The sequence below is a fragment of the Anas acuta genome, chromosome 7, assembly GCF_963932015.1.
Source record: "Anas acuta chromosome 7, bAnaAcu1.1, whole genome shotgun sequence".
Taxonomy (NCBI): domain Eukaryota; kingdom Metazoa; phylum Chordata; class Aves; order Anseriformes; family Anatidae; genus Anas; species Anas acuta.
Window position 1 is genome coordinate 37,309,109 of NC_088985.1, and position 22,910 is coordinate 37,332,018.

Genomic DNA, 22,910 nt, shown 5'->3' on the forward strand with positions numbered 1-22,910 from the left:
AAAAAGTGCAAAACCATATTCATTTGGTCTATTTGTCTGTTGGACTCTGAACATTTTTATCTGTTTACTCTTCCTTCACCTTGCTAGCAATGCGTAAATGCCCAGCCGAAGCTCAGAAAACTCAAATGCAGTGTTAGGAGAACACATTAGCCTGTGTGATCATCATCATTTTTAAAGAAAATGGTGTTTGTTTTGTATTTCAAACAGCTCTTTCAGTGGTGGTTGTGGCTAGTTTTCAATTCAGGTCTCCCTTTATTTTATATATATATATATGTACCTACTTTATGTCCTTTATATGTTTTAAGAGAAACAACTTTAAGCAATTAAAATACGCACACCAGCATCAACCTTTTTCTCCTTAACAGCACAGTTCTTTAAAAAGGATAATCAGAAGCTCAGCTGTTCCTGTTCAAAGGACCCTGTTTTTACTCATCATGCAAATGCCACGAGCACATCAATCCCCACCTCGAGACTGCACGCACCGACCTGCGCGCCCGGTCTGAGATCAGCGACTCTGACAGTAAAGATCCATGATGGGCTCTTTTATTGTCAGAAGGGAACCGTCATCATCAAAGCACCACAGTGTGTCTTCTTCGTTTTGCTCCTGGAGGCCAAACTGTTTTGGAAGATTACATTTTACCTGCAGATATTTGTAATAAAGAGCGTCTGAGTACTTCTCTTGTTTATGTGTTGACTGCAGTGAAACTCATATAGACCTTAATGCTGTGTTCCTGCTCGTTGGAGAGACAGTGCTATCAATTCGGGAGCCTATTGAAAGGAGCGATTTCATTTCTAGGCTCACTGCTGGTTCAGACAAAGGCTACCCTGGCAGGAGCAGTGGTTTTGTATTGCATGCAGGCAAATTGGATGGGACTTTGCTCTAGGAGGGAGCTGCTCCCCCACCCTATAGAACATTTTTTTTTTTCTTTAATGTTTGTGCTCAGCAGTGGTTTCAATTAGTTTTATTTTAATTTCAGTTGAGTATATTACTCCATTCCACATTGATTTCTAAACAACTGGTTTTATTGATTTAAGACACTAAAGCTGTCATAACAATGCGGTAATAATACAATAAAACAACAATAGGTTTTTATTTGGCTTGGCTGCAAAGCAGCCTCATGTTGGAACGTGCAGCAAGTCCACGGCAGCAGCACTGCTGTGGTGTTAGAGCCTGGCACGTACACACACATCTGGGCAGCCAGCCGCGGGGCTGGGTTTTCACATTTTTCTACTAATGTGCATGCCAACTGTGAGCATTTGCCCCCCAAACCCAACAGGTGGAGTTCGAAGGATGAGCTTCAGGTTAGTGCACACACAGGGAACACAACATCTAGGGCTGTTCTCAAATGCAGTATGCAAAAACTTGGAAAACTTCATGGACGCTACTGAATTAAGCTGCTGTAAAACCACTGATGAGAAGGAACCCCGAGGAAACCGTGATTTTGCCTAACCAGCATGGAAACTCACAGTAGTTGTTCTTCCCTTGTTTTCATACTGTTTCCATCTCCGTGTATTCCAAACTTAATTTTCTTTTATTTTTTTTTAATTCCTATTTTTAAACCTAAACTGCTTTAAGCACTGTTTCTCACCCTCAGTCAATCCAGAGATCGCAGTACTTTTGGTTGGAAGGGGAACAGCTCTGAATTAAGAGCTGGTAAGATAATGAAACTGAAAAGAATCATATTATTAAATGCTATTATTATTACTTTTTTTTCCCTTGCTTTACATTATTTTGGTTAAAGATTTCTCATGTGTTTCCTGGTGGCTGGGGAGGATTGGACCCAGAAGAAAGCTGTTTGTGTAAGTGCTGGGTGGGCACTGACACCTTGCTGTAAGTCCCAGCCCCCAACAGTGCTGCCTTCAGGAGAGGTGCTGATGGCACTGATGATGAATTTCACCTGGCCTCTGTTCACCTGATTGCTTCTTAAAACACCGTGGTTAAAGCTAAGTAGCCACATAAATATGGAAGGCTGTGGAAAAACAAAGGTGGGGAGGAGATCCCTAAAACTGGCTTAATAACAGAAATCCACAGCTGTAAATGGATAAGTGAAGGTAAGAGTCTGACTGATGACATATTTAATATTTTTTGATCAAGATATTGCAAATAAGATCCAGAGACATAGAAACTCTGATTTACCCCCAGAATGATGTACTGGCATTGTAGGAAAGCTTTTGTCAAGGGCTTCTTCAGGAAAAAAAAGGTGCAAAATGCCTGTCGGGTCTCACAGAAAAGCAAACTATAGATGTTAATAGCATTTTCCCCTGCATCTTCATGAAGCATATTTGGGATGTGTGTATCTAGATGTAAATAGCATTTTCCCCTGCGTCTCTATGAAGCATATTTGGGATGTGTGTATCATCTTAGTGATGCACAACAGAAAACAGGAAAGGAGTGCTTTATTTATTTATTTATTTATTTTTTATAGTTGCTATAATTAGGTGAAAATTTAGTAGTAGAAATGGACAAACAGAATTAAGCACCTCATTTAATGGAAAACAAGAAACTTATAAACCTGAGTAAATACAGGTCATTGGGTATTTGAAAGCTAAATGATATATGCCTTATGCATAAACAATATTAGAACAGGTTTTAGTGCAAAAACGTGTTTTAAAATAGTTTCACATTTAAAACCATTTGTATAGTCGCTGCGATTCGAAGGGCTCAGCAGGCTGGGATTTTGGAGGTTGCCACCACCCCATGTTCCAGGCAGCTGAATGTGTCACGAAGCTTGAGACAAGCTGGGGATGGGGAGGCTGTTGTGAGCCTCGTGAGCAGCCATGCGTTTATCTGATTTCTTACCTACAGGCCCTGCTCATTTCTCTAAAACAAACATTTAATTGTTATGCAAGAAGTCAGTCAGCCGTGAACACCCTTACTGAATAAAACAAAAGGAAAATGTTTATGTTCTTTTTCCTTTTTACAGGATTAATGTATTTGTTTCACAAGAATTATCTTAATCCGGTAGCTGTCCTTCAACAAGTTATGAACAGGAGCAATGTCTTCCCACCAATGAATTTCATTTAACTGGCTCAGATTGTTTATGAGATGTTTTCAGCTCCGAGTCCCTAACAGTAATAACTTGTCCAAATAAATTAATATCAAAAATCCCTTGATATCCCCCAAATAATCAAATTCTTTTGTCAACAACATCCCCAAATCACTTGTGTTGACTCTAGAGAAAGTTTGTCAGATTCAGAGACTTAACTGAGAAGCACAACTCTTCTGCCGTGAGCCCAGGACTGCTAATTTCTGAGTTGATTAAGTGTTCTGCTTTGCAAAGATCTCTCAAGTTCTTTTTCAGCAAAAATGGGTCAGAAGAAATGAAGGCTAAGGGACCTCTGGTCCCTCTGCACATCCAGCAGCCCAAAATAAATCACCAAAAGCCCATTTCTCCTCCCTCCTGCCTGGGAGCCCCCAGGTTGTCCCACTGAGCTCCCCCCTCCTCAGCCTCCTGGCTTCAGTGAGTGACATCCATAATGTCCCAGCTGCAAAAATTATGGAAATGCGTTTTCTCCTGCAGCTTTAATTGCTAGGTGCTGGAAATGCTGTGAAGTTCAGAAATGGTGTGTAGCCGTGATGCTTAGCCAAGTGTCGCGGCAGCAAAAAGCTGAGCTGTGTTACACCGTCTGCTGGGTGACTTCACAGCTTGCTCGGACCAGATGCTTTCTCCCCCTTTCTTCCCTCAGAGATACTCTGGCAGACCAGTCCAAACACGAATATGAAATATTTTATGTACATGAAAACAGTACAGAGCAATTTTAGTAAAATAGAAGATCTTTTGGTGGGGAGTTGAGCAGGCTGTAAATATCTGAGGATTAAGGATAATTTACACCCCTGGGACCAGCCACAGAGGATTACAGCCTCGTGGAACCATTTACCTTGAGAAAAATGACAAAATTTCCAAGGACTGATGGTTTCTTTAGAGAAGATTTGAAGCTTGGGCCGCACTTGTCTTGAGCTTATCCGCTATCAATTCCAGTTCGTACAAAGACATTTGCTCTGATTATTATTATATCCCTGCCCTTTCTTGCCCTTGAAGTATTGGCACTGTGGCTCTGAAGACAGATTCAATTAACAAACGGGATAGATGCTGACCTTTCTCAGATTGTTATTCTATCCTTGATTTGCTTTAGGGGAGAAATATTTCTTTCTTGGATAAATATGAAATAACAAATAAATAACCAAAAATTGATTTGTAGTTTCAAAAAAAAAAAAAAAAGAGGATGGTGGGGAGGAAAGAAATGAACTAGTCAAGCACAGACACCGGTATTAGCTGAAGGGCTTCGGCACCTTGCACAGGGATTACTCACCAAGTGCGCTGCCATCCATCACGATTACAGAGCCGGGGGATTTCTACAGCGGCTTTTTCCAGAGAATCAGGTAACTTAAGCAGCATAGCGCTTTTCACCTTTTTCTTGCCACTGTGACTGATTTTCTGCAGCCCAACGAGGAAATTTTCTCTTTGCTGCTTTTCCCGTGTTAGGGACCGCAGCCTCAGCATTGCAGGTGGCAGGGACAGAGCCCCAGCAGGGACAGGGACAGGACGGCAGTGCTTTGGGGCATCCCCCATCTGAACCCCCATGGACAAGGCCCTGTTATTGCTGATGAAAGCTGAGTTTGACCCTAGGGAGCTCGCTGAGCATGGATGGTGATTTTAGCAGTCCTCCTTTTCCCTGTATTCATCTGTCTGGCATCCATCCGTGACCAGGTCCAACGTCCCGGTGAAAGGACTTTTGTCTCACTTGTTTACCTTAGATCAGGCCCATGAACCCGCAGTTATCCTGGAAATACTTTTATTATATTTGGTGTTTATTCATTTTTTCCTCATACAAACTGAAGTGGAGCTGGGAACATAGCTGCTCGCAGCGCTCATGGTGGCGCCTTGCCTGGTGCACTTCAACTTCAGCCACAAGCAAACAGTGGTTGGAATTACGCATGGAAATTGCTTTCTGCTCAACAAACACACCAAGGCAAAAACTTACCTCATTTATAGTCACATTCCCCAGAATGATAGTTTTATACTTCTAAACAGCTTTCCTCCCCTCTCTGCCCCTGTTCCCCATGCACAGACTTGGGAAAAGATGGAACAGTGCCTTATTTTTCCTTACCAATGATGTAATTATTATACAGTGTTAATTGCAGAGAAATTTTGGGATAAATCAGTGTGTAAAAAAAAAAAAAAAAAAAAAAAGTAATATATCAATGGTACCAATTATTTTATAATTATAATAATGTAAAATATCGTTATTATTTTAATGCTATGATGCTACAAGTATTAAATTTAAACCTTTCTAAGTACTAGTTCTGAATCTGTCACTTTTTCTCAGTCTACTACATTATTCTCTGGGTTGCTCCACTCACAGCTGCGAGTCAGTCTTGTTGCTGACTTGTCCTATTTCTGCTAAAGTTAGTTGAATCCTTAAGACTGGATTTTCTTCCATTTTTTTTTAAATCACCAGGTTTGTGTTAGGCAGGTGGGTGCTACCCGACCTGCCTGTCGCACCCGTTTGGGGAGAAAGCTTTCTGCAGGACAGCTGGAGCCTGCTGGCAGCAGGTCCCAGTCCCTTGTGGGATGCTCAAGCTGAGATGGGGAATTTGCACGGGCAGCCAGGAACAGTAAAATCAGAGAAGCCTTTGCTGGAGCAGCAGAAGGAATTGGGTGTTTCAGGTGTTGTTTGGCACACCGTTACGCTATGCACTCACGGTGCCACTCCTTCCCGAAGTGTTATGAAATGTTTCTTACTAATATAGGAAGCATATTTACCATCTCCTAATATATCCTATAATGTTATCCACCTTCTGATGCAGCTTCTCCTTGGACAGGCCAATGTTTATTCTGAAATAAACTCATCTCATGAGGCTGGTGGTGGATGCTGGACATGGTGGGGGTGTGTGGAGTCCCTTGCTGCTCTCTGCTGAGGCTGCAGCCCCGTGGGGCTGAGCCTTGGCACTGGGAGGGCTCTGCCATGCTCACAGGCTGCTGGAGACCCCATGCATGAACCCACCAGCTCCTTGCTCTGCCACATGCCTCCCGCTGCTGAAAGGCAGTGTGACAGATGTGTGCTCGTGCCATTTATATCAATTATAACACCGGGATGATATTTGTTTGGCGTGCTGCTGAAAACCTATTGATCACCTAGTTTTTAACTTGATGCAGACAGCCGTACAGATTTGATTTATAAAAGAGATTTATTTTCTGTTTTGACAGAAACTGCAGACTTTTCTGCATAACTTATTAAAGCACAGATTAAAAGTGACGTGTTGATTTGTTACTAACTTTGAGGATTTCTTTCTATGCTGTTTGCCTCCAGCATTAAGCAGTCCATGGAACATGCAGCTCATATGTGAATCCATCTTTTTATCTTTATTTTTAAGTCTCGGGCCTTGTTCTAATGTTATGCATGCTGCATTCAACCAGCAAAAAGGTAAACAGACAGACTGAATTTATGCCAGTAAATCACAATAATCTGTTCAATGGCAAAATATTTAATCTTGTTGAAACTGGAGGCCAGGTCCTCCCACGTGGCTTTATTTTGGCATTGCAAAATGCACATTTTTTAAAGGTCAGAGCTTCTGATTTCCATATTCTTCTGTTTCTTTTTTTTTTTTTTTTCCTGATAATTTGGTTCATTTGAATAGTCTGTTATCTAATATTTCACTACCAGGACTTCTGACCTTTTCGGCATTATTTTTCCTCTGTAAATGAGCTGTCCTCGCCGCATATTATTCCATACGCACACCCTCATACACCCAATTGTGGCCACCCAAATGTGAGAGGAAGAGTCGGGTGGCCGAGGGATGCCAGGAGGAGGAGGAGGTGGCTGCACACCCACCTGCACCAGCACTGCCCCGAGCTCTGCCCGTGTGCTCCGAGGTTTTGCAGCATAATTGCGAGTGCAATTCCTCACTCAGGTGCCACAGCTGAGCTCCTCCAGGCCATGAGCGTGGCAGAATCCAAAGCAGACTCAGTCATTGTGCTGTGGTTTGCCTCCCTGCTTTGCCAGCTGTAACAGCTACTGAACTGCTGGGCAGGGACTGGTGAAAATCCAGCTCAGCTCCTCGCTTGAGGAGCTCACAAAGGAATAGGACTAAAAGCCTTGATCTTACATAAACTGCAAGTCAGTCTTGTGTAAATAGCAATATTAGGGCTCTGTAATGCAATCAAACAGCCACAAGCCACTGGGGCAGGGAAAAAAATCCGGGAGTTTAAAGCACCTTCATTATTATTTATCGAGTATTAAAGTTGTAGGCACATTAGGAATATAAATGGATACACAAATGATCTAATTTACAATCGTTGTTCACAGCCATCTGTAATGGTTTTCTCTTTTAGAAAGGTAGATCGTATCATTATTCTTTTAATTGTTTATCTTTTAGCATGTCGTTTTGTTACTTACAAATTTAGTCCATGATCATGCGTTCAGTAAGAAGGATATTGAGTGAAGATATTTGACAATACTTTGCTTTTTAGCCATACCTTGGCTTGTGTTTTCAGTTCCTCCCAGCAGCATCCCATGCTACACACACCCTAGGGCTGGCACGTCAGGCAAAATGCTGATGTGAAGTTAAATGGAAAGATTTTCCTTTCCGTTTACCGTTTCCACTTCAACCCAACAGAGTAACGGCAGCGTCATTCCCATCTATTTGGTCTGAAGAGTGAACGAGAAGCCACTGAAGAAGGGGCGCTGCCCGTAGCTGACCCCTGTTTGTGTCCCCGGGGAGCAGGCAGCCTGGCTGGCAGCAGATGCCGTGTCTGCAGCGTCCTGCTTCCCAGGGCTGGCATGCCTCAGTGCAGCTGTTCCTCCTGTGCCAGGGAGCCCAAGCTCCAGTGCTAAGGCACGATCTGCTCTGAAACCCAGCTCCATCCAGCCTGCAGAAGTAAATCTGGATGCGGGAGCTCCCTCAAGGTTTTTTCTCCTGGTGATTCCACTCTCAGACAGCTGGAAAAGAGAAGAAAGAAGAATCCCAACTCTTTTTTTTCTTTCCTTTTTTTTTTCTTTCCTTTTCTTTTTATTTATTTATTTTTTTAATTTTAATTTAATTTTTAATCCAGGACTGCTCTATCCAACCCCTCAGTGTTCCAAGCACTGAATGTCAAGAATTGTCATCCTGATGAAGTCCCAGGCAGGCTGGAAGATCCCCATTTCATCGTTCTTCATCATCCTGTCTCTGGGAGGTGATGAGGTGCAGTTGTCACCTACAAAATCTCGGGCAGAGCCTCTTTGCTGCGAGAGGTGCAGCTGGGGAAGGCTGCTGGGGAGCTGGGTGCAGCAGGGACTGCCCAAATCCCCGGACACCTGTGGGGCTGTGTCAGCTTTCCTCATCATCTGGCACCTGTGGAGTATTCTTATCAGCAGTACAGTATAACAGTGTACGATGCTATCATTTTCTTCACTCTTTTTCTTCCCCTCTTTCCCCCAAATTAGGGAATTCTTCACATCTCTCTCCTTGGGATTTCCGCTGGTCTCTGAAGTAGTGCAAAAGGCATTAGCAGAAATTAGAGGCAGAAATAGCAATTATTTATAGATTGTATAAACTATCCTCTAGAAAACAGAAAGTAAATTGCGTTTAAGTAATTTTCCATTTCTCAGATGTAAAAGAAGGTGTGTAACCCTTATAGGCAGCAGGGTGAACGTTCCTAGACCAAAATGACTGACACCGCAGTCCTTTCACAAATGTTATGTGTTTCCTGATGAATGAATATGAGCAGAAAAGAAAATTAGAAATTTGACAGCCTAGCACAAACAGTGTTAATTCTCTGCAGTTTTATCATTTACTCGCAGAATAACTTAATATATCTTTATCGCCTTTCTCCTATCAAAGCTCTATAGACTCTAATATTCTACTCAGTGAACTGAAATATCTCTCAATATAAAGCCATCTTCGTCTAAAAGCGTGGGGAACCATTACGGCATATTGTTATGTACACTAGTATTACCTAAGGAAACATTTAAAGGTTGGGAAAATAGATATTTTTAGAGAGAGTGGAAAACAAAGCTTCTAAATTAAAATCACACTTTTTCTTGATTGAATTCAATACTGTATTTCATCTTCTAACAAAATCCTGAGACGTGGATGGAGTAATCCTTTTAGGATGAACAAAGACAAGAAAATAATGTGGGGTGTGGGCGCAACCTGTGCTGCAATGCCTCGGGGCGTGCGGGATGGGACCCCCAGCCCCGATACCTCCATGGCTGCCCCCACGGCGCAGGCATCACCCATGGGTGCCCGCTGCAACTTGGGCTGCCTCCAAAAAGCAGGGGCTGGGGCTCGGCACAGTGAGTGAGGCAGTTCTCGAGCTCCTTGATAACCTTGCTGCTGGGCTGCTCTGCAGAACAAACCTTGCACGAGGGTAAACGGCTGCTGAGCCCCGGGCAAAGGTGAAGCAGGCTGCCCCGACATCTCACCTCCCAGCCCTGAGCTGGCCCCAGCACACCCCGGGAGGGGGCTGCGGGACGAGAAGCAGTTAGCTGGAATGAAAAATGCACAAGGAGCAGCCTGGTGATTTTTTTTAACCAAGTTTGCAGTTTCTTGCTTGAATGCTGGTGTCAGACGTCGCCACCTCCTCGCTGACCTGCGCTCCTCAGCGACCATCCTTCATGCAGGAGGTGCGACCCCAGGACAGCTGCAATGTGGACAGGCAACGAGCAGCCAGTGCTGGGAGATCTCCCTGGTGCAAGGTGAGATTCGTGTGCTTGTCTCCACCAAGAACTCAGGGAGCAGGAAACGAGCACAAAGTTGTGAATGCTGCAGGTGACAGGGAACAGAGCAGGTTGGGTGGGAGGCAGGGGCAGTGTCGCTGTTTGCACTGGAATCCTGCTGCCTGTGATAACCTCATGCACATTCCTCTCATCCTCATTTTATTCCAGTTCATACATTTCCCAGTTTTTTGGGTCATTGAGTTTGTTCATGAGTTTGACAACAGGCAGCACCATGTGCACTGTAAATACGAGCACTCTGCCGAGCAGATAGCTGTGGTGCGAGACTGCTGATATAATGCAAATATGCTTATTGCTGCTGGAGTTTCAGCCAGGGAGAAGTCCAGAAATTACCATTTTGAGAAATGTTTTTTATTTTTTTCCCCCCCCATGTTATTTACAGTGCACAGATCACTGATGAAAACTGTTAGGGCTGAAATTGCTAAAGGAACTGAACCTCAAATATGTTTGAAGTCATTCCCAGAATGAAGCAGAGAGCACTTGTAATAACAATAATAAGTTCATCATAAAGCACCCTCTGGAAAACACATTGTTATTTGACAACACTACAGAAGGCATGTGCAGAAAACGTCGGTGTTCACGCTCACAGCTGATTTAATGTCAGCACTTTCTATTTTATGCCATATTCACATGAAGGATTGTAAATGGGGGCATGTGTCTGTCCGTCCAGCCTGATTGTCAGCATGGATGTGGGGGAGAGACCCCTGGGTTGATCCCTGTAGCTGGGGCTGTGCATGGGCACTGGAGCACGGCACCGGGTGCCCTGGGAGCAGGCATGGCACGGCACAGCATGGCACAGCACAGGGCAGCTGGCAAGCCAAGTGGTCATCCGACACTCTTCTTGTCTGCACACTGCCTCGGTTTCTCCCCTCTGTTAAAGACAGAACCACACATACACCCTGCAATTAATCAGTAAAGGGACGCATTGAAAACCAACTGAAATGTCGGGAAAGTGTTGGCTGGGAAGCTCTGAAAGCACCAAGTCTCACTGGAATGCAGAATGTCAATTATTATAAATATATGGGCTTTTAAGGATTTAAAATTTAGGACATAGGGATATTTTATGTGCTGGGAATGAATTCTGTTTTGTTGCATGCAATGCAGGTGTACCTGCAGCAATCCATCAGAGCGGTAAAGCGGAGGAGCCATTTAGGTGGACACGACTCTAAATGCTCAGGTGGATGATTTGAAGTTCTCATTTTTAACATGCCTTAAACCACTGAAGTGTGCTTGAAATTAAGTTATTTATTAGTCCTCTGCTTTCAGAATGAGGCACTTACCGTCAGCCACCCAATAATGGAAAGCGACAGAAATGGCCAATTAGAAGCCGAAGACGGATGGCACCAAACTTGTCGACAAACAAGCTCCAGACTAAAGAACTGCACACAGGTCCCAGCGCAGACCAGCATCGTTTTTCCTGGCAGACAGGTACCTGTGAGGGCACACACCTAATGTCATACAGAGCCGACAGTTTAAGTTCCTTACCCACCATTGGCACACGAGTGGGACAGCCTTTGGCCGTGCTGTGTTAATGTAACTGCTCCCAGCACCTGGAGCCTTGGCTAGGGCAGCAGTTCTCCCACGTCCATCCCATGGGACCATCTAGGAACGTGAAATGATGCCTGCCCTTTCCTAATGCTGGGGCATTAATGCCCAATGTGCAGCCCCAGTACGTTGCTTACACCAGTGCCAGAAGAAGCGGAGCTGCCCTGCTGCCCGCAGGGTGCCACCGCTGCCCACAGCCTCCCTGTGAGTGCCCCAGCACGTCCCAGTTTGGGACTGGTCCAAGGGCACTGCTCTGTCCAACCTGCTGCAGGAAGCAGTGTGCTGCAGGAACCGGCTTCTACGGTTATGTCGCTGCTTCTATTGAATGCGTATTATTGAATTTAATCAGCAAAATGATTTTGCTAATGGACTTGTTAATAAGCTTGCCATATCTAATGTTGATCATTTCTTCTGTTCCTTTTTTTTTTTTTCTTGAATGAGAAAAAGAAAGCTGCTGCTGCTGTTTGGCAGCTTTGCTGTTTGTTTGTTTGTTTTTTTGCTTTAGGCAAATAACAAGAATAAGTTCACTTATAATTGCTTTGATGTAAAGAAAAGTCAATAGGAATTTTAACAACAATATCAGCTTAAGAGAATTTGAGCCCGTGACTTTCGCATTGTAATGAAGGCAGTTTCTCCACCAGGCAGGCAGTCGTGCATCGGCACGCACAGGGGCATTCAGTTCTGGGCACTGGGGGAAGAGTTTTGGAAGAACTCAGAGGGGTTTGCTCTGTCTTGGTTTTATGTGATTTTGTGTGTCCATTGCTGGGCTTGGTTGAATGCAGGGCCAAAAGTTTTATAGAAAACACATATTGGGAACAAATCAACCATGAGGATTTCAGACAAATTACCGTGGTCAAAATATTTCCTCCCCTCCTGTCTCCAGGCCTATAAAGCCTTCAGAAACGGGCCAGTTCCCACCCACCAGCACAAGTTGGGAACTCCAGTGTGGCCGCAGAGGTGGCAGTGGGAAGGCAGCAGGTGAGGCTGGCAAACTTTGGCTGTGTTTGCTCACCTTCAGCTGTCCCAGGAGGGCTGTATGAAGTGCTGTGGGTTTTCTCGTATGCAGTGGGCAGCTGTCGTTATTTATGACTCCCTTTTTTAACATTATGAGGCTTCAACCTTACACACCATAAAGCTCAAATTAAAATGTGTCCCTCTGAGCTTTCACATTGTGCATGCAAACACCGTAAAGTGGCGTGGAAGATGAGCAATGACAGCACGCTGCCTTCTGCATCACACTAAATGGTAACCCAGAGTGCATCCTGACAGGTTTTATCTCCTATCGTACATATAACATTTCAGAGAGCCTCCTTTAATGTTCCTTTGCACTAGATTAGTTTAGATTAGGATCTACAGAAATGTTAAAGGTGGTCGATATCTATATGCTCCTGCTGCTCCCGACACAACAGAAGAATACTTCCCTCTGGCTGTGGTAGGATTTGAGATAACTCACCTCCAGTGAGACAGGTGACTTCTCATCTCCACGCCCATTGCTCCTCTTCTCTCCGTTTGTTCTGCTGGGAAAGCAGCAGAGATGCCACGGCGCTGAGACCTCCTCCGGCTGGGGCTAATTCTGGGGCGAGGGGACAGGTGCTGCGAGCTGTCAGCTTGTCACGGCGGGGTCCTCGAGGGGAAAACCTTGCTCATTTGTGTCACCGAGCCTCCCTGTGAGCAGCAGGGGTGTAGGAGGCGGCAGCACGGCAAGGGAAGTGTCCCAGAGGAGAGGCAGTTCACGGGGTATCACGCACAGCACCCGAGGTGCATAATGAATCCCACAGGCAGGTATTAAATTAACTCCTACAGGTAATGAAAGTGCTGACCTCGGTCACACACCCTTAGCTCTGCCTCTGCTCCCTGATGTGGGTTCAAGAGGATGAGGGTGAGGAAGAGGATGCATGGGGGCACCCCCTGCCCTGCCTGGTGGCACTTCACTGAGTAACACCCCGTGAAGGCCATGGTGAGTGTGAACTGCCTTCGTACTGCCCACCTCACAGGTGGTTGTGGTGTGCACCTGTGCCGTGCAGAAAGGTGTGGGTGCTGGCAGCAAGCAGCACGCCAAGCAGCCCCGTGGCACTCACACCGGGTGGGCTGCGCTGATATTTTAACTGGATGTTCAGGAAAGAAGAGAGGAGCTGGGCACTGGGGGACAAAAGACTTGTCACCTTGCAAGAAAGGTATGAACATTGAAGGAGAAGAGGGGATAGATTGGGAGCTCGTTTTGAAGGTTAAGATGGTTTTCCTCTTTCTTTTGTTTCTCCCCCATTCATTTAAATGAGAATCGCACAGAATAATAATCTACTTGTTTTGTCTGTGTGATAATTGCACTGATAATTCACTATGATTTAAATAATCAAATTCAGAGTTTTGTATGTCGGAGTCTGAAAAAGGGCTTTCTTTAATCTCCAAAGATGCATATTCATGACACCATTATATATATAGCTAAAGAAATTACAGTACCATTGTCTGCTTCAAACAAGTCATTCATTCCCTGCTCTTTAAAAAACAGATGAAACAGTCAAAACACAAGATGATTGATTCGCACTTTCAAAGTTCACCTCCTCTCACCTTGGTAATGGATTTCTTTATCTATCAGCAGCTATCTTTGTCATTTAGTGCCTGTCCAGTGCAGCCTGTACTCAGGTTTAAGTGCTGTGTCAAGCAAATTTGTGCCTCGGCGCTTTCTGCCACCTCCACCTCACGCTTTGCTCCTGCAGCAGAACAACTTGCTAGCCCTGTGCGCTCTGCCTTGAGAGCTGTCTGTGTGAAACGTTGAGCTCAGGACAGAGCTGGGGCTGCTGCTGCCTTGGACACAAGCCCTGGGGACGTCCCCAGGCACCTCAGCTCCTCACCCATGCCTTGTTATGGCTGGGCTTCAGCTGGAAGATTCTTATTTCATCTCCATTTATTCATTTTCTAGCATTGTATATCCTATACCTGAATTTTCTAGACTATGTTGTGTGCTGTTGGGGCTATGGATGTTCATAAATGAAGAAAAATATGGCTGTAAAAGCCAGAATGGCCCCACTGAAGCCTGTGGGGTCTGGGCTGGGGCTGTGTGCACGTGATGAGGCTCACCAGAGACCTCCCTGCAGTGCACAAGATAAGGAACCCATGATAAGGAGCATCTCAGATTTTTATTACAGTCCATTTTTGCACTGGGTTCGAACAATTCCTGCATTTTAGCTAATTGATTGTACCAAAAAATGAAAATAGTTTAAGAGGCATCTTTATGGAACAGCATTTGCCTTTGAAGGATAAAAGTAGTGTATTCTAGAAATATGAATACTAAAGTAGCACAGGTCAAATATCTGTACTTTGTCGACTTTAAAATTTAATCTCTCATATATTAGCGTGCATTAATACTAAAATACATTTGTTAAGAGTGATAGCCACGGGATAACAACTGATATCTATGGGTGAGACAGAGAATTTCCTAGCAGGAAAGCCTGGCCTTCCTGGCCTCTGTGGCACTGGTAGGGCACAACCGTTTTGAAACCCACAGCATAATGTGGGGAAAGTTTCAAGGCACATAGAAAAATAAAAGTATTTTGAATATGAAGATAAAATATTGAAATCAGTTGAACCAGACACAGACTAAGGTGTCGTGTTTAAGATGAGACAGAGGAATCCCACTGAGAAAATTAGACGGTAGAGGCGGGTGCATCGTTTAATGCAAGTTCCTTAGTTAGCTATTTTTTCATTCTTCTGTTCACAAAATGTCTTGAAAGTATTCGTGGTTTTTCCCAATTAAATGTGCCGTTTTTGTAGATAGCTTGCTTGTATGAGCCGAGAGGTGTTTGCTGCCTCCTGGATCTGACATACCATTTGGTGCCTACTTTTCTTTCTAGCCATTGGAAGGATGTAAAATTTAGGCTTCCTGCATGAGCAGTTTTACATACACATTCAAAATGTATTCACAATTATTGTTATTTAATATTTTCATATACCAATGCTAGATAAGAATTGGATTAAAATTCAAATAAAAGAAACAGAATTAAAACATGTTTTCATAAGAACGGATAATTTATGCATTGATAGAAACCTTTGCAGTATAACTGGAATAACAGCGGGAGGGGAGTGGATAAATTATTTATTTTCCATGCATATATCAATATATTTTTTCATATGTATTATTGAGCTGAGCATGGAAAAGCTTTTGCTAGGTTCTTTCTTTTGAACATAATTCCTTTTCAAACTGGAACCAAAGCTTTTCCACTTTGGTGAGTTTGTTGTAGCAGGGACTGCTGAAATACCGGCAATCTCACTTGTGTCTTCCTTTCTTTCTTTCTTAGCCTTAGCAGAAAAGGAGGACACGAAATTTATTGCATAGAGCAAAGCCTTATTTGTACCTCTGGCCAAGCTGTCTATTGTCATTGTGCTGGATTTATAGTTAAACTGATGTTTAATCCCTGGAGAATTTAGTCTGTTTGCTGTGAAGTCTGAGATAATGTAGAGCAATTCCTAAGTGTGCAATTCATTTTTAACTTTATTATTACTATTATTATTATTACTTATGGAGAAATATTGCTTTAAAAAAAATGGTGGTAGAAATGAAAAGAATTTGATTTTTTTCTCCCATTTTATCCGAGGCAATTAGTTACTTAATTACTAAACATAACTTTTAACAGTGGTTGTGATGAGATACAAGTTTCCATTTTTTTCATACTCAGCCATCAATGACTTATAGAAGATGTTTTTTATTAGGAAAAAATTCCTCCAGTGGACAAATACCTTGCAGCCTGTAGGTTGCACTTGGAAACAAGCTGTTATTATTTCTCACTTACTCACCCTCTCCCTCCCTGTGAGCAGAAGATACCCCCGGGTTACCTTTCTGTACTTCCCAAAACATTTACGGGAATGGAAAAAGGTATTTTCTGTCCAGAAACCTTGCACATAAGCAGCGGTCCACTGTGTTCAGATCAGTGATGATCTTGGTATTTACTGCTCATGCCCTGGCTCTAAGCAACCCTCTCTGTGGTTTAGAGCTTTATTCTCCCTAAAGGTCCTGCCTTGCTCTGGACAACATCTTCTGGCCCTTCTTCTCGATCTCTCTTCCCATTTCTACTCTCCATTTATTCTGAGGTCCTTTAAATTTCATTTTATATGTTAAAAATGCAAACTGCCACCTGGGTCTTCACGTGCTGCCATGGACGCGGGTATCGGTAGCTGTTCGCCTCTGGCCAGGCTTCTGCTGCCTTGTGATCTTCTGAGCAAAGCAGCTCCGCTGCGAGCAACTCGTCGTAATTCATCATTTTTTACATGCAAAAGTCAAAGCCCCCTTATCGCAGGGAGGAAAGAGGAGCGCCAAGGGGACTTGGCAATGAACCGGCTCACATCTGGAAAAGCAGGGAAAGCCTGTCCAACAAGAGAGGCAGTGCCCTAGGGAAGGAAAGTGTACTGTTCAGAAAAAGAAGCATCAGAATTAGATTTGCCTGTATATTTTATCTTCAGTTCTCATCATTTATGGTTATGCAAGCAGTAATGTTTGGTTTGAAAAGATAAATATTGAGTGAAAGTACTGAACAGTTCTACTGCATATTTAAAGTTACAGCATTGAGAGTAACAAGGCGTCTGTAACTAGCTCTGGTTGTGGGAAACTAGGATGGTAGTCACCGGTCACACCACTGGATCTCCCCTTCATGCCAGTGTGGGAGACAGATACAAAATCCGGGTGATGTCTAGAAGCAGAGGACCAAAAGGAATTTGGTGCATATCAAATGCATTTACCCACAGGTGTGTGAATGCTACACGTCCGCCTGTGTTGAGATGGGTTTCAATCAAGAGCTGATTCCCAGCCTTGCCCCCAGCTCCTGAACACAAGCTTCTGCGTTTTCAGGGTGTAAAATCCTGCAGGTGGGGCCTGGGAAGTGCTGCACAGGGTCAGGCACATGGTATCTCCAGGGAGGTGTCCCCCAGCTTTGCACAAGGTCGGCAGGAGGCAGCCAGGTCCAGCCTGCCCACACCCAGGGGCCCCTCCAGCCTGTTCTCCTGAGAGGATTTGCCCCAAACCCCAGTGCAAGGTGCTTTAACTCTGTTTCATGTCTTATAAGCAGCATTTTTCAGTTTTAAAGCACAAAAGGAGTAAAGCCAAGAGAATGCTGAACACTTTCATAGACATGTCACTCTTCTCCAGGCTAACATCTGGCTCTTGCTTGAGGCTTGGCATCGCGGGGACATTCTCAGCATGATTTCACGCCATAGGGATGGCGATGTAAACTGGTAGGTTTTGTTCAGAAAAAGATGGATTTGGAAGCTGTGCTCTAAGGCACAAGGCCAAGCTGTTTGCCTCCCCAGCAGCACCAAAGAGCCCTTGGCCCCAGCAGGGCTCAGCACCAGGTCTCTGGCGGCTGCTTCCAGCCCAGCCTGGGTGCCGTGCAGGAAACCCTGCGTGGTAAGGACCAAACCTGGCCGGTGATGTGCTAACAGTACTTTAAGGCAGCTGGCAGTTCTTCAGGAGTGTTTGTGGGCACACCTGAGCTGTGAAATCGCTGCCCCAAAGTCACTAGTTCCTTAAGGACCGCAACGAGAGGAGAGCTGGATTGATCCTTCTCGCCTCAGGGGAAAACCACTTCTCTTCCAGAAGTTTCACTTCTTATCTCAGCTGCTAGGTCTTATTCTCTGAGCAAGTTCAGTGAAGTTCAAACAAGCTCAGCTTCATCTGTAGTTTGAAACAGCTCTGATAAAGCAGCAAATCACAAGAAAAAGTCTTCATGGTGACAGCAATTGATACAAAACTTGGATGTGTTGAAATCTGTCAATAATACCACAGCCTGCTTTTTTTCCCCCCAATATCTGGACGTCAAAGTTAATATTAATTACCTTTAACTAATTAATTACAGATTTAGGGCTTCCCAAATCACTGGAAAGGCTTTCATACAAGCAAATAGCATCGAACTATAATATTTTTTGGCATGTCACTGTGTAATAAAACTGTAAAGGCAGACGCACGTTTGCGGGCAATGTCAGAGGGTGCCATTTCTCATCAGGTACATTTGCATCACTGAACCCTCATTCACCTGCGCTCCTCTGGTGATTGATGGTGGCAGCGGCTGCAGATGAAGCAAACGGCTATAGCTGGCACTGTCCATCATCAGGTGCTAAACTGCACTGCCTGGAAATGCTGTGAGTCAGGACTTCAGTTTCTAAAGTACCAAAATTAATGATTCTTTTGGTTAGCTGATGAGAGCTTCGAATTTAATTAATTTCCTGTCACACCGAGCAGCACTTGCAGAAGAGAAAATAGTGGGGAAAAGCAGATGAAGTTCAGGTAAAAGATGCATTAATTAAAAGCTCAATTTGCAGTGATCGTATTTCTCTCCTCTCTTCAGATTTCCTGTTTACCTCATTTATAATAAGTAAAGCCTAAGTCTGCCATGGTAGAATAGAAAACTCCATAAAATCAGGTGGCTACGACAATGTACCTGTTTTTGGGGTAATGCTGTGACAATGCCTCAGAACTGCAAACCCAACAGCTGAGAAATGTGTATTAAGCAACCATTTACATGAAGCAGTCTTCACATAATGCTCTTCATGATAATGCTGCAATGTCCTTCTGTTTTCAGCCCAGCAGGTGTACGTGCAGATAGAAGTTAAAGCCCGCGGGAGCTGATGGAGCACTGCTTCTGCCCAGGTACCCACGCTGCAATCACTGCATGCACATTGGAAATGGGGGGGAATGAGATTAATATCATAAGCAACTGAAGATAGGCATTTGAAGAGAAAATCAGTGGTGATGTTTGGCTGAGGTCCAGAATTGTACATGCCGGTTATCTGCCTGTGTGTTGGTACATGAAAAAATCCAGTGATGGCTGAATTCCTCATTTCGAGACGTGTGTTATTCCCTAGCGGAGCACCTTGCCCCAAACACCCTGGAAGGCTTAAAACCTGATACATCTTCTTAATGTGTTGCAGAAGAAAGTCTCTCCCTGGGAATATTAGAGACTTTACATGTGGAGAAAATAATTTCTGTTTTCCCTAAGAAATGCTGTGTGTAGTGCGAGTCTAATTTTAGATTCCCTCTGTTGCCTCTAAATCTTTGCTCTCTGTCTTTCCCAGCTTGATAGAAGGGCATATTTAATTACCGGGAGTTGCATTTGTATGGACAGATCTTTCATCAACAAAGCATATGTCTTTTAGTTCTGTAATTGTAGAAATCCCATTATTTCTAATCTTTGAGTAACTGAACACATAAACTTTATCTGCAGTATGCGTTTGAAGCTGGTGATCTAAAGCAGGTGTAGGGAGGCAGCTGCCTAGCTGGGAGGTGTGTGTATGTATGTGTTTATAGGCAGATATTCCATCTACATTTTCTTTCCAGCTTCTAAAATATTAGGCAAAACTTTGCCCCCAACAGGCTGGTGAGTTATGTTCTTCATGTTTGCAGGTTTTCCCTTGGGGAATTTCCTGAAACACATTTTCTCCCACCAGAAAATGCACCTGTGTGATGCCCTGGGCTCCAACCAGCGTCCAGGAATGCTCCAGGGAGCCTCAGGCTGTGCTCTGTCCCCGAGGACTTCATTTTAGAGGGCTCTAATCAGACACTGCCATGCCCCAGCACACGCTCCAAAGCTGCAGTGTTGCACCTCTCATGTGCACACCTCGATGCAGCTGCCGTTGGTTTCTTCTTCGAACAAAGTCTGAGTCAGTCTGTGCAAGACAAATGAGATGTGAGGGAGAATTTGTTCTTTGTCAGCTTTTTTCAGTGATCAGACTTCAGATGTGAGCGGCTCCTTTTCTTTTCATCTGTCTTTCATAACAGAGGGAACGCTAAGGAAATCCATTCGTTCTGTTCAAGCACTGAAAGTGGGATGCTCGTATGGCTTCTGCAGCTGCCGGTTACTCCTCCCTAATCTAGTGGCGATTTTACAGCATGTCTAGACACAGTGAATAAACCAGATATAAAACACTTGATATACCTATTTGGGCTGCCAGAATATTCCCACAAAACCTTGCAAGAGGCTGCTAAGGAACTGAGCAGTACTGGGGCAGGAGGTGCAGCACTTTGATACCTGCAGATAAACAGCTCTCCAGAGGCTGCTGGTGTGGGACCCCAGGTCCGTGGTATTCAACGCATCCTTAACTCCTGGGGAGGCAGCAGAGCGTGCCCGCAGCATGCTATTAGGGCAGTCTGAGGGAAACTTCCAAAGGATTTAATAAAGGTGGGAGAGAGGGCAGCAGCGTAGCAGATGGATCGCTCTGCTGACATGCAAAACAATGCACATTAGAAGGAATGGTATGAACTGTGACTCACTGGTGAGTTCTAAATTAACTTCAAAAAGTCATGAAAAAGACATGGGCATCACTGCGGAGAGTTAATAAAAGTATCTGCTGAGTAGGCAGCAGTTTGCATAAAAGGACGAGCAAAATGTTTGGTTGTTTAAAGGCTTGGAACAGAAAGTGTAACTGAAACATGATGATGCCACCATGCACATAAGTGATATTGCCTTGCTTCAAGCACTGGGCATTTATGGTCCTGCTCTTGTATACAAGGTAGTGGGAAAGAAAAGGCATGCTAGTGAGAGCAGCTAGAGCCACAGGAGGAAATCTACACGGATCGATACCGAAAAGAATGTAAAAAAGTGTGAAAGCCTGGGGCTTCGCTCACCCTGCGTGAGCCCAGCCTCACCCGAGCTTCCCGGTGTCCTCTCCAGGCTGCGAGCAACCTGTAGTGACAGAAACTGTGCTAAACCTGAAGCAATTCCTACTGGCACAAAACACTCCAGTCATCAACTTTTCTCATGCTTACATGGCAAGCTTTTACACTTTCATTCTTATTATATGCTGCTGAAGTGTAAGCTTGTTTTGAAAATTCGGTAAATGACATTATGGAAGTCAACAAGTGGCACCTCTGGACCAACGTCCTGATCCTGCAGGTACTGCAGGCCATCGGTCCCCGTAGCAGGGTCATTGTTGTTCTGTTAAGAAGCAGATCTTCAGTCCAGAGCTTTATTTTACTCCAGCAGTCCCACTGGCTTTCCTGGAGCCTCCTGTGGCAGGGTGGAGGAGGCTGAGCTGCAGACCCAGCAGCAAGCCTTCACTGCAAATGGAAGGGGACGTCTGATACACCCACTGAAGTGTATTACAGACAAGTATTTAAAAGGCGTTCCTGCTATCAGAGCACATACTTAAGCAATATCTGATGAAAGAGAGGAAGAGAAGTGTATGAGTGGTACAAAGGAGCTTTTAAGCACACGTCCTTTCATCAAACCCGCGGCACGGGGCTGTGCCCGCCTGGCAAGGCGAGCCCTTGTCTTTGTGTCCTGTCACATTAGAGGAGTAGGAAGACGTTTGATCTGCTGCTGATCTTGGGGAAGATTATCAGAAGATCAAGAAGTTTCTGCCATCTGCTCACTGGGCCAGCTCAATCCCTGTTCCCTGTAGCTCTTCTGGCTTTCTTCCTAACGACGGCCAGCTCGTTAAGATCTGACATCTCCTCAGCGATGCGGGCACAGCTTCGCATCTTACCCTGTGCCACAACCAGCTTAACATCTTCTTCAACATCTAATAAAGCACCACGTGCTTCAGGAGGAGCAGAAGGCAAAGAAAGGGGTTGGATGTGAGAACTCCTCCCAGTTACAGTCTCCTTCTAGTCTCAGCCAGTGAATGGTTCATGCTGGGGATCGTGAGGTGCTTTATTCCTTCCTGAAGTGCTTTGGCTGCTGTGGTACTGCATTTTCTACCACCTTCCACAGGGCCCAGTGCTCCTCTCAGCGTGGATGCACCCAGCCTGGGCTGTGCTTGGCTACCTCTCTCTGAGGGATTTCCAGCAGCAGGACTGAGCCTGCCCTTGCCCCCAGATCCCCCCAGACCCTCTAGGCACCATGCTGCTGCCTCTCAGTCTCTGGGATCTCCATCCTGCGCTGCTCTTCCCCGTGTTTTTCATCCCAGCAAGCCAGCCTGATCTCTTTTCCTCCTTAAGCATCCTGTACCCAGCACTCTGCCTAATTTCACCCTCTGCCCATCCTGTGGTCATTAAGATTTTACTCTCTTCCTGCTCTTTTGGTCCTTTCCAGTCTCTCTGTGCACAGATTTTTAGAAAACTCAGGCAGGGTCATCACCTTTAAGCACCCTATGGTAATGCTGATGACCTCCTCGGCAGTCACATGGAGGTCTAGGCAGCCTGCAGAGCTTCCCACCACACCTGAAGTCCTCTTCTGCATATCTTTGCTTCATTTCCATCGCTGCGGTAAATAAAATTTAAAATGCTTAGCAGGAAATATGGAGAAACAGACTTTTGGAGACCATTTAACAAAGGAAGGTGAAGTAGAATCTCAGAAGCCTGTTAGTGAGTTGAAAATATTTATTGGTGCAGCTTGAGCATGTCCGTGGGGTCTGCACCTGTCGCAGCATCCTGATTGTGGTATCTGGATTCTGGTTTCACAGGCAGAAAATCTGTAATTGTGAGAAGTCTTGGTCTGTGGGGAAAGTTCTCTTAGCAATCCTTTTGAATAGCAGCCTGAATGTACCCAGCACAACTCAGCGGGCTTGTTTGTACTTACTCCATCATCTCCTGTAGGAAATCACAATGCAGAGCTGAAGCAACTCCTCTTCACCTTGATCTGAGCAAAGCGAGGTTCTGTGCTGTTTGGATATCACTTTCTTGGCATTATTGCTGTGAAAACTTGGTAGAAAATGGGTGAAAACTA

General features: G+C 44.6%; 1 long non-coding RNA gene across 2 annotated transcripts; it reads left to right on the forward strand.

The window, feature by feature from the left end:
• The first annotated feature begins 1,809 nt into the window (after positions 1 to 1,809).
• On the forward strand, positions 1,810 to 12,969 carry LOC137859832 (uncharacterized). Of its 2 annotated transcripts, XR_011098586.1 has the most exons (6): positions 1,810 to 2,052; positions 7,619 to 7,908; positions 8,055 to 8,372; positions 9,522 to 9,681; positions 10,825 to 10,897; positions 10,987 to 12,969. It is a non-coding gene; the product is annotated as an uncharacterized lncRNA (long non-coding RNA). The 2 variants fall into 2 exon arrangements; XR_011098585.1 differs by lacking the exon at positions 7,619 to 7,908 and having other exon boundaries at positions 1,823 to 2,052.
• Positions 12,970 to 22,910: the final 9,941 nt, after the last annotated feature.